This window comes from Podarcis liolepis (assembly GCF_965112155.1).
Source record: "Podarcis liolepis genome assembly, chromosome: 13".
Lineage (NCBI taxonomy): Eukaryota > Metazoa > Chordata > Lepidosauria > Squamata > Lacertidae > Podarcis > Podarcis liolepis.
In genome coordinates, this window is record NC_139573.1 from 8,254,312 (window position 1) to 8,269,730 (window position 15,419).

Genomic DNA, 15,419 nt, shown 5'->3' on the forward strand with positions numbered 1-15,419 from the left:
GTTCTATAGTTATTGTGAATTATTATTGTTGTTCTTCCTATTATTATTATTATTATTATTATTATTATTATTACTTTCTGATAATTTTCCTTCATTCTGCATATGATTTCTGGGAATCTAGGATAGCTTGTAAGGATAGCACCACAATGAATCATCATTACTACTACTACTACTACTACTACTACTACTACTACTAAAATGAATATTCTAAATGGAACCCCATCCAGTAATCTGGCTGCAATATTGATGTTTCCAAGTTTTCTTCCTAGGGAGCCTCAGTGACAGCCTTATTGGCAAAGGAAGAATGTAAATTATGAAAATCCATATACCTCCCCCATTCATTATACCCCATCCATATACCTCCCCCATTAGCTCCTACCTGTGGAATTTTGTAGAGACCTATAGTGTTGGCAATAAAGAAGGAGGTAACAAAGCTAAGGCCCCCAATGATGGCTATGAGGTTTTTTTGAGTGTCACATATATAGTTGGGGACAAATCTACGTGATTTGAAAAGTAGGTCCAGAGTAGTCCGGTAGGTCATCATTCCATCGTAATAACTATCATAGATGTGGAATCCAAGAGTGAGATTAGGCAAGATCTTTTGATTCTTGTTGATTTCTTTTACAGCAAATGCCAAGGCAAGGGTATGCTGATAGAATTTTGTCACCATGCTGCAAATAAAGTTATATTGTCAAAATTTCAAGTGGAAATTGTGGATTTCTTCACTGAGTCTGCCATTGTAAGTCTCAGAATGCAAGCGCTTAAGTGGCTTACTTCCACTAACTTGATTTAAATTAGATTTTTTTTAAAAAAAAAGAAAAGAAAAGAAAAGAAAGGACACTGTAACAGAAACCGTGAAGTCTATACTGTAAACCGCCGTGACAGGAAGGAGAGATTCATCTGTGATAGAAGTTGAAAAGGAGAGCAATATAAATGAGAGTATAACATCATTGAAAAGGGTCCTGGGGACCAACACCAGTGCACTGCCTCAGCTTTCTATAAATATACAGGAGTTAACAAAAAGAACAGTCTCTGTTGAGGAGACAGTCAAACAATTGGATTCTTCCATATTAAGTCAGAATACGCCAAAGCAAATAAAGGATATTGTTTGATACTGTTAACGTTAACAGTTAACTCACTTCACAAACAATCTACACCTTGAAGGACACAGGATTACAATTCTGAAAGAAATTCCATGAAGAATTTTTAAAGAAAGAGAAGGATTATTATGTCCGGCAACTGCTCTCAAAAAAAGAAAAAAAAGAAAAAAGGATTGGTCTGTTAATCTGTCACTGTCAATATATATAATGTTATAGAATCTCCATACATGTGATTTTTTTAGTTGATTTAAATGCAGAAAACAACTTTTTCTCCCCACTTAAATTATGTACAATACATTATCACACTTCAGCAAATCATTTTCAACGCATTCCTAGAATCAAGAGATGTGCCCAGCAGTGCTCAGAAATGCCCCCAGCTCTGAACACTAGTTCCGAAGAACCAGCTTTGATTGAGTATACACATTTTAAATCTGCAATTATGTCTCTGAGTTCTGCTTAAAACCTAATGTGAGAATAATTGAATGAATGACTGAATGAATGAATACAATTCTGGTGGGAATATACAGAAGGAATATAATTTACCTACATAGTCAAGGGGCACTGGTGCATTGAATTGCCTGAAGCACAAGAATTCTGAAGAAAGTACAAAAAGGAGCTTGACACAGCTGCCCTGGAAGCATTGGATGAGGAACTGTAAAATTTGGTGGCCTTGGATATAAAATCTGACAAGGTTGACCATTGTCTCTGTTATTGTTAATATTGGTGTTAAAAGTTTAGAAATATAAGGGAAAGTGATGAGATACAAGGTATCAAAGCGGGACAGCAAACCTATAAATTAAAGCATTTTCAGATGATGTAGTTTTTGTTTGTAGAATACCCCTTGGTGAATGTCTCCTTGTCCATTCCTCTGTAGCTTTACAGAATAGAAAGATTTTTAGTATGGGAAAACGAAAGTCTCTTTGATGTCTGTCTGCTTAGAAGACTCAGAGAGTGACTGAGAATGAGAAGCACTCATGGTTGTCCCTATTGGCCCTATTTTAGGCAGAAAAGATCACCAAAGCAGTTTATATACATCAGTGGTCAAAACTCACTACTTTAAGACTTAAAATCAGTAAGACATGATACGGAAGAAATGGGGATTTGAAGGGATATGTGGGGAGACACTTACTATGGAAGTTTGAACATATTCTGTGAAGGCTCTTCTTTGAAGAAAAGTTCATCAAATACATAAAAGATTTGAGAAGAAATCCCACCAATGATGAGGTCACCTGGCTGGTACCACTCATGGGGAACAGGAACAGGATAACTGGTGGGACACCTGGTAGTATTTGCTTTGTAGACAAAAGCCACTTGCAAAAGCAGCAACAGAAATAGATCAAGCATCCTTGCAGCACAGCTTATTTCCTGTTCCTACAAGCCTCTTAAGAAGTGGCTACTGGAAAGCCACCTGAGTTTTGCTTAATTGAACAAATTATAATAATTTGGATAATTGCATGGAGATATAATAACCTTTTCAAAATTTTAACTCATAGTGGCACTTTTAAAAAAAACATCATCATAATGACTCCATGTTACCTCTGCCCCTGAGTGGCCCACAAAGTGGCAATTGGCATGAAATCTTCTGTGGTATGTGAAACTCAGCAAAAAAGAAAAAGAAAAAAGAGTGAAGCCATTTGTGGATGCAAAGCAACAATCTTGCAACAAAGACCACTCTAGTTTAATGAAAGGACTGGGAAACCAACATTTCTCTACACAATAAATCTATGGCAAACCTCCCCCCCCCCCAAAAAAAAACCACACACCAAAAAAACCACAAACCCAGATTCATCATCAAGAGGAGAATTAATCAATTGATTTCTTTTTTCTTAACCCCCCCCCAGTATTTTATGTTAACAATATTGCTATACGCTCCAAAAAAATTCCATATGTACAATACTAGGATTATACAACCCCCTCGGACTTGCCCCCGTCCCACCCTGGTTTTCATATTTTATACTCTTTTCTTGCATATAATTAAATTATCCATTCTGTTTCATCTCCTCATTTACTAATCTAATTCATTTTACTTCATAAATGTTATATCAATCCTGCTAATGTTTCCAAATAGCTACAGTGGATTTTAAGGTACGCAACAAAATTGTCCCATTCTTGTTTTAAAATTTCATCATCTTGATGTCTGATCCCTTCCAGTCGGGATTCAGGCCTCATCATGGGACTGAAACTGCCTTGGTCGCACTGGTTGATGATCTCCGGCGGGCTAGGGACAAAGGTGAGAGCTGTTTCCTAGTTCTGCTGGATCTCTCAGCGGCGTTCGATACCATCGACCATAGCATCCTTCTGGACCGTCTTGAGGGGCTGGGAGCTGGGGGCACTGTTATACAGTGGTTCCACTCCTTCCTCCTGGGCCGTGTTCAGAAAGTGGTGGTGGGGGATGAATGTTCAGACCCCTGGGCTCTCACTTGTGGGGTGCCTCAGGGTTCTGTCCTCTCCCCCATGCTTTTCAACATTTACATGCGGCCGCTGGGAGAGATCATCAGGAGGTTTGGGCTGGGTGTTCATCAGTATGCGGATGATACCCAGCTCTACCTCTCTTTTAAATCAGAACCAGTGAAGGCAGTGAAGGTCCTGTGTGAGTGTCTGGAGGCAGTTGGAGGATGGATGGCGGCTAACAGATTGAGGTTGAATCCTGACAAGACAGAAGTACTGTTCTTGGGGGACAGAAGGCGGGCAGGTGTGGAGGATTCCCTGGTCCTGAATGGGGTAACTGTGCCCCTGAAGGACCAGGTGCGCAGCCTGGGAGTCATTTTGGACTCACAGCTGTCCATGGAGGCACAGGTCAAATCTGTGTCCAGGGCAGCTGTTTACCAGCTCCATCTGGTACGTAGGCTGAGACCCTATCTGCCTGCGGACTGTCTCGCCAGAGTGGTGCATGCTCTGGTTATCTCCCGCTTGGACTACTGCAATGCACTCTACGTGGGGCTACCTTTGAAGGTGACTCGGAAACTACAACTAATCCAGAATGCGGCAGCTAGACTGGTGACTGGGAGCGGCCGCCGAGACCATATAACACCGGTCTTGAAAGACCTGCATTGGCTCCCAGTACGTTTCCGAGCACAATTCAAAGTGTTGGTGCTGACCTTTAAAGCCCTAAACGGCCTCGGTCCAGTATACCTGAAGGAGCGTCTCCACCCCCATCATTCCGCCCGGACGCTGAGGTCCAGCACCGAGGGCCTTCTGGCGGTTCCCTCATTGCGAGAAGCAAAGCTACAGGGAACCAGGCAGAGGGCCTTCTCGGTAGTGGCGCCCGCCCTGTGGAACACCCTTCCAGCAGATGTCAAGGTGATAAACAACTACCTGACATTCAGGAGACATCTTAAGGCAGCCCTGTTCAGGGAAGTTTTTAACGTGTGATATTTTATTGTATTTTTGGTTTTTATGGAAGCCGCCCAGAGTGGCTGGGGAGGCCCAGCCAGATGGGCGGGGTATAAATAATAAATTATTATTATATTATTATTATTATTATCTTCACAGTCATCTTTGTCATTTCAGCATAATCCATCATTTTGGTAATCCACTCTTATTTTGTTGGGACCTTCTCTTCCTTCCACATGCTTTCCCAGGCTTTCAAACCCTCCTGATAGTGTTTCATTTGCACAGGTAGCCTTGAGAATGAATTGATCCTGCAATGCACATTTTGTGGGGGTACCCAAGAGGCTGGCTTTTGCAGCTAGTGCAAAATGCATTGGCTCAGTTGCTGACTGGGGCAGAATTTCACCATCATGTTATGGCACTGTTGATGAAAGAACTGAACCGCCTGCAAATGAGGTCAAGGTGCAGCTTGGGATCAGAATATTTTAAAGATGCTCTTCCCAGAGTGAACAACGGAACTTAAGGATTTTCCTCATATTCAGGCTCCAAATTTCCCTCTAGAAGCTTAGTGGGAAGAAGGGACTAGTCTTGAAAGTGTATTGAGCAGAAGGATGTGAATGTCTGTGGGAAAGTGGGAATGGTCTCTTGATTCCCATGTTGTGTTTTGAGGGGAGATGGTTCAATGCTTCCATGAGAGAAATCTTCAGATTAGAGAGATATGATAAATGGTTTTCATCAATTTCCTCTCAGAAATTGCCACAGAGACCAGAAGAAACAGCCTTCCTGTCTCTTCTGCAACAATCTCTCATTTTCAAAATAATGTAGCAACCATAGTTTTACGTATTTCCTCCTCCATTTTCATTCAGTCCTTGGAAAGGAGTTTTAAACATTTATAATGCAGTGATTGTAGAAGAGTACAATTATTTTCATTATTGATGTGGAAAAATATTTCTGGACCCCTACAAATATAATCATGGGGAACACTGTGGCATTTCATGAGATGAAAAGCGGAAAAATTCAGATGATACTGTGAAAAGTAGAGCTAAGTTTCTAATAGCAGTGTAGCACCCCATAAGATTACCACAAAGCTTGCAGATCTTCAAATCCAAAACTTTCATCCCCCTCAATTGCTCTGTGCTTTAATCTGGTCTAGTAAATGGGATGCAAAGCATGTGCCGCAACATAGACAGCCTTGTAGATATTTGATCTGTGGCCAGTCATGAGCTGTTCAAACTGAGGTCCAGTAAGGCTTTCCAGCTTCTTCTCTCCAGTACACACTTTATTGTTTTGCAATATATGACACAATAAAAATGAAACATGTTAAATACGAATTACTAAAGAAAATACTACAAAGAGAGAGGAGTAACAGGAATGCAAGAAAAAGAAGAAAGAGGAAAAAGAAAAATTAATACCTATATAGCTTCCATCACTTTTCTATCACAATCATTGATTGACATACTAAGAAAGGAATCTTACTGGCTCTCATCTAGTAAAGCCTCCTCCTTTCTCAGCCTCCCACCCTGAGGAATAATACACAATAAATTTGTGACAGGATCCAGATGTGTCATCCAGAAGGGGGAAATTATACTATTGCAACAATAACCATGAAAAAAAGAGGTGTGACAAAAGAGAAGTCAGGGCCGTTTTCATTTAAATTGTGGAAATTATTTTCACTGTGGTTAGCTGTTAACCACATATATAAGTTGCACACTGCCACCTATTTCCATCAGCCCCACGTCTTATGGGGGAAGAAGGCCTTCTTGACTATGGTTGCCATATTCCCAAAGTGAAAAGTGAAAAAGTTGTTGAACTTTGCTCAAAGTTATTCAGCTTTTTTGAGGGGAGGGAGCACCCCCCCCCAAAAAAAATGGGTTTTTGCCATGCATCTGGGTTTTCCCAAACATTTTGCCCAATGTATGACAGCCCTACTCTTGACCTACCCCCTCTTGGGTCCCCAGAGCTCTAAGAAGGTTACATGTCAGCTTCAAATGTGATCTGTACAGATGCCAGAACCCAGAAGAAAATAATAGGATCTCATCTTTCTCTTTAAAGGTGTCTTAGAGAACTCACCAAACACTTACCTCCAAAGGTACTGCCCACATAAGAGGACAAGCCATAGAATAATGGAAATAAACAATTGTAAAGTTGGACTTCCAAAAATTCCAACATGCTGCAATGCAGGTTTCTCGACTTAATATTGCCCAGGCAGTATTATATTAATCACAGATATTTAATTATATTAATCACATATATTTAATTAAAGTCATCTACTAGTTTCTCCAGAAAGTTTCTGGTGTTCTTCCCATTTTCCCTCTTCTGCTGCACCAATTGTCTGCATCACATAACTGTCACGAGAAGAAATATTTTACTTCTAATTTAGGGACTCAAGATACAATTTGCTGTGGGAGAATTCCCAGTACCCAGTTTAATGGCCTACTTAGCTAAATCACCCAAAGCAGATTCATGCATCTTAATATAGGCATTGAATGACAGCTGTAACATATACTTCCTTTCCTTCTGGCAACGTAAGTCTTGGGGAAATTAGCAAATCACATGTGATGGATCTCTGTAATATGTGGATCTCAGTAAGGGAAATAAAGTGCACTGATCCCCCTTCTAACATTGTAGAGAAGCAGAAATAAGACACAACCACAGCCATACCCAACCTTTGTCTCATTACACATTTGTCCCTTGTGGACAAACCCCTCATTGTCATTGAAAGGTCTAACTCCCTTTCAATTGATCACCTGTTTCTAATGCATTTAAATTATATTTTGGTGTTGGTGTTGGTATTTGTATTTTTGCAAAGTCCTCTTTGAATTGTGCTCACACTTCTTTCCATTTCATTTTCCTCATTCCAACAAAACCACTTTTTTCCTGAAGGAAGCTTTCTTGTGGCTTATAGCTTCCTTGACACTTGCATCCTGTTGGCCCTGAACAGTGGCATGCAGTTCAATAAAATTCAAATTCAAATATATAGCTAAAAATCAAACAGATTATATAGAATCTGAGTTGAGGGAACTCTGAGGATCATCTAGTCCAGGCATAAGCAAATTCCGGCCCTCCAGATGTTTGGGACTACAATTCCCACCATCCATGTCCACTGGTCCTGTTAGCTAGAGATGATGGGAATTGTAGTCCCAAGCACCTAATGGGCTGGAGTTTGCCTGTGCCTGATCTAGTCCAACCCCCTAAATGCAGGCCTGTGCAGCTGTCCTTTACATGAATCAACCTTGCAACCTTGGCATTATCAGCACCACACTCAAACCAACTGATCTATCTGACTGCCTTATCCTCTGTGGAAGTCAAGGTGATGTACATGGTTCTCTCCATCCACATTTTAAGAAAACAGTCAGCCCAAGGACATAGAGCAGAGCTTTCTGAACTTTGTGTCGTAACATGTTAGTGTTTCGGCTGCAGTGTGTAGGTGTGTCACACAAATGGTCCCCACACTGCTCCCAGGGCTGGAAAGGGGTTATTTTAACATTCAGGTTGCAAGTAAAACTGAATTATTATGTCGGAAAATGATGCATGTTTAAAAAATGAGTCACCAAATGAAAAGTTTGGAAAACTCTGATATTGAGTCTGCTTCGTGACATGGGGATTCAAGCCGCAGTCTGAATCACAACCATAATGCGTCTAACTGGGGACCACCCACATCCCATCCCAGATGTAGTCCTGAATACATTTTGGGACATGGCTAATCTTTAATTTTGCTTTTAAAATGAATAATTCACATTCCACAATGTGGTTGTTCTTTTCAAATATTGTTAATGAATTTTAGTAACCAGAAACAGGCAGCATAAAAAACAAAAGAAAAGGAAATTAGCTTTTAAAGAAAAAGAGGGGGGAAGAATAAGCTGTCAATAATTGGCAACAAAGAGATTTGTATATAGCTATGAGATATTCTAAGTCAATAATAAAACATATCAAGAAGAAAAGAATATGCTATCTGTAATTACAAAGGGTTTCATGTTTGAAAGAATAATTATTACAAATGTTTATTTAAAAAAAGAACTTAAAAGGCAACCTTGAACTAGTCTAAAGTGAAATACTCACATATAGCTGTGGTACATCACACTCCTCAAAAATCTCACTATCTGAATACAATGCATTCTCAGGAAATGGTTTTTTAGGTGTCCATTTACATAATGAGTCAACAATTTCCATGAATTTCAATGGGAATATTTCTAATGTGTTGTCAGTCTCAAAATTTTGACACCCCACAAAGGGTGGAAAACCTAGGAAAACCCTCTGAAACCTTGTAAAAGAAGGAAGAAAACTCTGCTTATTTGTTCACAGTAATAAACACAGGCCCAACTGTTTGGAGAGCTGAATCTACAATGTATATAACAAGATTTTTTTGTATAAAAAGCAATTGGATACTGAGACTTGTGGGCATAAAATAAAATTAAACAAGTGGCGAAAAAGTAATATCAAGTACGTTTGCTAGTGTAATATATGGGGGGTGGGGGTGGAGAGAGTGTTTGGTACTGAACTCTTACCTATCACATATTTAAAATTTACCAGAGTGAGTGGGGAAACAATTGTTTAATACCTTTTTTTTATAAGTTGTTCTCTGTTGTTCAGCTCGGGCCTCAGAATAATGATGTAGCATTTAGGGGCAAAGATACAGCCCAGTAACCCAGCACTGGAGGACAAGATAGAGAAGATCTCCACAGCCACCATGTGTTTCCCTTTGGTACTCAGGTAGGCTGGAAAAAAAGACAGCCAAACACTGCAAAAGAGCAACATGCTGAAGGTAATGAACTTGGCTTCATTAAAACTGTCAGGTAACTTGCGGGCTACAAATGCGGCAACGAAGCTGGCAATGGCCAAGAGGCCCATGTAGCCCAGGACACAATAAAACATGGTGACTGACCCTTCATTACATTGCACAATGATTTCTTCTGTTAAAGAGTGCATGTCCAAATCAGGGAATGGGGGAGATGTCATCAACCACACAGTACAGATACTTGATTGAATAAGAGAACAGGGAATCACAACTGAGTAGGCCAGTCTTTTCCCTACCCACTTCCTCATGCTGGACCCAGGCTTGGTGGCCATGAAAGCTACAACTACAGTGACAGTTTTGGCCAAAACACAAGAAACGGCTACAGAGAAGATAATGCCAAAAGTTGGTTGCCGGAGGAGGCAGGAGACTGTGCTAGGTTCACCCAGGAATAACAATGAAGAGAGGAAGCAGCCCCACGTCTTATGGGGGAAGAAGGCCTTCTTGACTATGGTTGCCATATTCCCAAAGTGAAAAGTGAAAAAGTTGTTGAACTTTGCTCAAAGTTATTCAGCTTTTTTGAGGGGAGGGAGCACCCCCCCCCCAAAAAAATGGGTTTTTGCCATGCATCTGGGTTTTCCCAAACATTTTGCCCAATGTATGACAGCCCTACTCTTGACCTACCCCCTCTTGGGTCCCCAGAGCTCTAAGAAGGTTACATGTCAGCTTCAAATGTGATCTGTACAGATGCCAGAACCCAGAAGAAAATAATAGGATCTCATCTTTCTCTTTAAAGGTGTCTTAGAGAACTCACCAAACACTTACCTCCAAAGGTACTGCCCACATAAGAGGACAAGCCATAGAATAATGGAAATAAACAATTGTAAAGTTGGACTTCCAAAAATTCCAACATGCTGCAATGCAGGTTTCTCGACTTAATATTGCCCAGGCAGTATTATATTAATCACAGATATTTAATTATATTAATCACATATATTTAATTAAAGTCATCTACTAGTTTCTCCAGAAAGTTTCTGGTGTTCTTCCCATTTTCCCTCTTCTGCTGCACCAATTGTCTGCATCACATAACTGTCACGAGAAGAAATATTTTACTTCTAATTTAGGGACTCAAGATACAATTTGCTGTGGGAGAATTCCCAGTACCCAGTTTAATGGCCTACTTAGCTAAATCACCCAAAGCAGATTCATGCATCTTAATATAGGCATTGAATGACAGCTGTAACATATACTTCCTTTCCTTCTGGCAACGTAAGTCTTGGGGAAATTAGCAAATCACATGTGATGGATCTCTGTAATATGTGGATCTCAGTAAGGGAAATAAAGTGCACTGATCCCCCTTCTAACATTGTAGAGAAGCAGAAATAAGACACAACCACAGCCATACCCAACCTTTGTCTCATTACACATTTGTCCCTTGTGGACAAACCCCTCATTGTCATTGAAAGGTCTAACTCCCTTTCAATTGATCACCTGTTTCTAATGCATTTAAATTATATTTTGGTGTTGGTGTTGGTATTTGTATTTTTGCAAAGTCCTCTTTGAATTGTGCTCACACTTCTTTCCATTTCATTTTCCTCATTCCAACAAAACCACTTTTTTCCTGAAGGAAGCTTTCTTGTGGCTTATAGCTTCCTTGACACTTGCATCCTGTTGGCCCTGAACAGTGGCATGCAGTTCAATAAAATTCAAATTCAAATATATAGCTAAAAATCAAACAGATTATATAGAATCTGAGTTGAGGGAACTCTGAGGATCATCTAGTCCAGGCATAAGCAAATTCCGGCCCTCCAGATGTTTGGGACTACAATTCCCACCATCCATGTCCACTGGTCCTGTTAGCTAGAGATGATGGGAATTGTAGTCCCAAGCACCTAATGGGCTGGAGTTTGCCTGTGCCTGATCTAGTCCAACCCCCTAAATGCAGGCCTGTGCAGCTGTCCTTTACATGAATCAACCTTGCAACCTTGGCATTATCAGCACCACACTCAAACCAACTGATCTATCTGACTGCCTTATCCTCTGTGGAAGTCAAGGTGATGTACATGGTTCTCTCCATCCACATTTTAAGAAAACAGTCAGCCCAAGGACATAGAGCAGAGCTTTCTGAACTTTGTGTCGTAACATGTTAGTGTTTCGGCTGCAGTGTGTAGGTGTGTCACACAAATGGTCCCCACACTGCTCCCAGGGCTGGAAAGGGGTTATTTTAACATTCAGGTTGCAAGTAAAACTGAATTATTATGTCGGAAAATGATGCATGTTTAAAAAATGAGTCACCAAATGAAAAGTTTGGAAAACTCTGATATTGAGTCTGCTTCGTGACATGGGGATTCAAGCCGCAGTCTGAATCACAACCATAATGCGTCTAACTGGGGACCACCCACATCCCATCCCAGATGTAGTCCTGAATACATTTTGGGACATGGCTAATCTTTAATTTTGCTTTTAAAATGAATAATTCACATTCCACAATGTGGTTGTTCTTTTCAAATATTTTTAATGAATTTTAGTAACCAGAAACAGGCAGCATAAAAAACAAAAGAAAAGGAAATTAGCTTTTAAAGAAAAAGAGGGGGGAAGAATAAGCTGTCAATAATTGGCAACAAAGAGATTTGTATATAGCTATGAGATATTCTAAGTCAATAATAAAACATATCAAGAAGAAAAGAATATGCTATCTGTAATTACAAAGGGTTTCATGTTTGAAAGAATAATTATTACAAATGTTTATTTAAAAAAAGAACTTAAAAGGCAACCTTGAACTAGTCTAAAGTGAAATACTCACATATAGCTGTGGTACATCACACTCCTCAAAAATCTCACTATCTGAATACAATGCATTCTCAGGAAATGGTTTTTTAGGTGTCCATTTACATAATGAGTCAACAATTTCCATGAATTTCAATGGGAATATTTCTAATGTGTTGTCAGTCTCAAAATTTTGACACCCCACAAAGGGTGGAAAACCTAGGAAAACCCTCTGAAACCTTGTAAAAGAAGGAAGAAAACTCTGCTTATTTGTTCACAGTAATAAACACAGGCCCAACTGTTTGGAGAGCTGAATCTACAATGTATATAACAAGATTTTTTTGTATAAAAAGCAATTGGATACTGAGACTTGTGGGCATAAAATAAAATTAAACAAGTGGCGAAAAAGTAATATCAAGTACGTTTGCTAGTGTAATATATGGGGGGTGGGGGTGGAGAGAGTGTTTGGTACTGAACTCTTACCTATCACATATTTAAAATTTACCAGAGTGAGTGGGGAAACAATTGTTTAATACCTTTTTTTTATAAGTTGTTCTCTGTTGTTCAGCTCGGGCCTCAGAATAATGATGTAGCATTTAGGGGCAAAGATACAGCCCAGTAACCCAGCACTGGAGGACAAGATAGAGAAGATCTCCACAGCCACCATGTGTTTCCCTTTGGTACTCAGGTAGGCTGGAAAAAAAGACAGCCAAACACTGCAAAAGAGCAACATGCTGAAGGTAATGAACTTGGCTTCATTAAAACTGTCAGGTAACTTGCGGGCTACAAATGCGGCAACGAAGCTGGCAATGGCCAAGAGGCCCATGTAGCCCAGGACACAATAAAACATGGTGACTGACCCTTCATTACATTGCACAATGATTTCTTCTGTTAAAGAGTGCATGTCCAAATCAGGGAATGGGGGAGATGTCATCAACCACACAGTACAGATACTTGATTGAATAAGAGAACAGGGAATCACAACTGAGTAGGCCAGTCTTTTCCCTACCCACTTCCTCATGCTGGACCCAGGCTTGGTGGCCATGAAAGCTACAACTACAGTGACAGTTTTGGCCAAAACACAAGAAACGGCTACAGAGAAGATAATGCCAAAAGTTGGTTGCCGGAGGAGGCAGGAGACTGTGCTAGGTTCACCCAGGAATAACAATGAAGAGAGGAAGCAGAGCAGGAGAGAGACCAGGAGAGAGTAGGTGAGGTCCCTGTTGTTGGCTTTGACTATGGGAGTGTCTCTGTACTTAATGAATATTCCTAGCACCAAAGCTGTGATGAGGAAGAAAGAAAGGGCAACTGATGCTAAACTGATCCCTAAAGGTTCTTTGTAAGAAAGGAAGGTCATCGTTTTCTCAATGCAGGCAGTTTTGTTCTTGTTAGGATACTGAGCTTTTGGGCATCTGAAGCAGTCATTCATATCTGAAAAATAAACAAGGTCAATTTTCAAGATTGATTCAACAGTACTTTGTCTTCCATGAGACAGCTTTGCTGACATGAAATTCAGTCTATTGGATCCACGTGTTTTAGTCTTTCGAATAAGTACATAAGAGAGGAAGCAGAGCAGGACAGAGACCAGGAGAGAGTAGGTGAGGTCCCTGTTGTTGGCTTTGACTATGGGAGTGTCTCTGTACTTAATGAATATTCCTAGCACCAAAGCTGTGATGAGGAAGAAAGAAAGGGCAACTGATGCTAAACTGATCCCTAAAGGTTCTTTGTAAGAAATGAAGGTCATCGTTTTCTCAATGCAGACAGTTTTGTTCTTGTTAGGATACTGAGCTTTTGGGCATCTGAAGCAGTCGTTCATATCTGAAAAATAAACAAGGTCAATTTTCAAGATTGATTCAACAGTACTTTGTCTTCCATATGACAGCTTTGCTGACATGAAATTCAGTCTACTGGATCCACGTGTTTTAGTCTTTCGAATAAGTACATAAGATTCAATGACCCACCTCATCCAGCTTTCTGATCTCTCAGTGGACAATCAGATGCCTATGGGAATCCTGCAAGCAGGACCTGAGTGAAATACATGTCTTTCCCGACCCCAACACTTCCCAGAAACTGGTATTTAGGAAAATGCAGCCTTTGAGCATGAAGACCCAGCAAAGTAATCTGAGGTCATAGGCATTGATAGCCTTATCCTACATGAGTTTGTCTAATCCTCCTTTGAAGCCTTCAAAATTTGTGCCCATCACTGACTCTTGAGGGAACAAATTCCATAGCTTTATCAAGTACTTCATGAAGAAGTTAGTTTTCTTTTGCCCATTCTGTATCATCCAACATTCAAATTCCTTAGATGCCCCCCAGCTCTAGTACTATGAGAAATTCTTTTTTATCTGATTTCTCAATGCCTATGCATTTTTTTCATGTGCCCCAACTCACAAAAACCCCTCCGGCCAGTTTCCTCGCAGGAAAATAAATATGATTTCTACATAACTCACCATTCTGGTTTGAAATTTCCCCTTCTGGACATGGAACACAACCATAGCAGCAAAACTTTTCCCCTTCTTTCTTTTTCTTCTGATTCCCAGGTTGGCAGTGGTCATTACACAGAGAAAGGGGAATCACCTATGCATAGCAGAAAAGCAGTTTAGGAGATCGGAGAAACTAATTGCTTATTCGACTTCTCTTAATGGAGCTCACCCCTCAGCAAAAAAAGATTTAATATAAGTAGCTGCCATACGCAGCTGCATCAACCATGAACCCCATTATTCGGGATCCCCTAAAAAATCTATGACAAACATTTTGCAGCAGAAACTCCACTTTTTGCAGTGCCCTCCAAACACTGTCTGAATTCCCCAACAAGGTGCTACACTGGTCACCCCAAATGCAATACTGTCCAATCTACTCCAAACCTGTGCCAAAGTTTTGCATTTGTGGATTTGGATGACCAGTAATGCCCCTGATTTGGCAGGTAAGACTCACTGTTTGAGGGCTCACCAAAATGCCGTTTGTTCTGCAAAATGCTGCAAAACAATTGAAAAACAGCTCACCAGGACTTCATTTTAACCATGCCTGGAGATGCAAGGGATTGAACCGGGACCTTTCACCAGAAATGTGGGATCTCTTACTGAGTTATTGTCTCTATACGCTAGAAAAGGAGATTAGCAAATGGGCGGCTATGAAGCAATTTCATTTGGATATGCCAAAGCTTTGCTTTTTTATATATGGAAGTTATAGTAAATATAAATAAAAAAATTACTTCTACAGAAATTCAGGGACCACTCTCCCTATGGTGAAATCAGACCTGATTAAAACCTCTGTGCCATACAAGCATATCTTCATGAATGATGAATGCTTCTCCTTCAAGAGCTTCAGGATCAACACATCCAACTTTCATTCGAAAGATAGACTTGTTTGGGAATGTGATCATGTTCGTGATGTCAAATCCACCTCTCATTTCCCTTTTATCATTAAAGGACATTGTTTCCCCTGCTGAGTTGTTAAATAAAATGTCTTGCAGAAAATAGTGGAGCTGATTC